We start from the raw sequence: 1,192 nt of genomic DNA, 5'->3' as shown, positions 1-1,192 counted from the left end.
AGAATAAGCTCTTTAAGTGTGATGGAGAGCCTAATCTAACATATCAAATTACGTCAGATTTTCAAATTATCTTATTCAGGAGATCTTCGATTCATGACTTCTAAACTGTATTTTACTATATCTCAAATTATAGAACCATGATATTATAGATCATATGTAACACCCCAAACCCGGCCCAGACGTTATGGCCGAATCTGACGTGCCACATAGAAGTCTAAAAATCAATGATTCGTTTTAGTGTTTAAAAACTGACTTTTGTTAAGCTAACAAAGTGAATGGAAGCTGGGCACCAGGTAGGAATCCGTGACAGAGGAGGTGAGCCATGAAGGCTGCTTAAGTACCAAGCTCTTCGATTGGATCCAATCCTAGACATGCCCACAACCATTGCCACACTTGGTTATATTGAGTTGAAATTTACTTTGATAAATCGATTAATCGTGACGTCGTGTTATTTTGAAAACAAGTATCGTTTTAAAAACGCGTCCTAAGTCAAGCCCATTTGAATTATTATCAACCAGTTTAAAGTTATAAAAAAGAAAAATAAATAAAATAAACCCAGAAAAATAAAGTTAAAATGGCCTTATTACAATCCATAAATAAATAATAATTGAAGTAACCTAAAAAAACCAGTCATTTATTTTAAAAGCCCAAAAGCGATCACCGTGGCCACTCTGAATCCCCTCCGGCTCTAAGTCCCCATATTAAGGCCCACCTGCAAGGTTAGGGAAAAGGGGTGAGCTTGGAAACTCAGTGTGCAACAAGCCCCTTTATGAGCCCAAAACAATATCAGCTTGCTAGGCCTAAGCCCAAATTCCATCTTAGCATATTCTGGGCCGAAGCCTTTTCATATTTCATATTACTGGGTCGAAGCCTTTACTGTAAACGGTATGGCCCATAGGCCCATTTCAATATCACATGTAATGCCAATGAAAGAATGCAAGCCCATTTGGGGAGACTACTCGACCCACCATCCGCTACTCTTCACCCGTACCAACCAAGCTCTCTATGTGGGGAATAACTCAACCCACCCAGCCAAAACTCTCCACTGGCAGCATAGCTGCTTTATCATATAACTGGAGGCCTAGCCTCTTTTAATAACTAGGGCAAAAGCCCTTTTCGATAAACTGGGGCTTAAGCCCTTTTCGGTAAACTGGGGCATAAGTCCTTTTGCACTTCCTCCATCCATATAAAA

The sequence above is a fragment of the Gossypium hirsutum genome, chromosome A07 (assembly GCF_007990345.1).
Source record: "Gossypium hirsutum isolate 1008001.06 chromosome A07, Gossypium_hirsutum_v2.1, whole genome shotgun sequence".
In the NCBI taxonomy this organism is placed as follows: domain Eukaryota; kingdom Viridiplantae; phylum Streptophyta; class Magnoliopsida; order Malvales; family Malvaceae; genus Gossypium; species Gossypium hirsutum.
The sequence above is the reverse complement of the archived record's forward strand: the minus strand, read 5'-3'. Positions refer to the sequence as shown.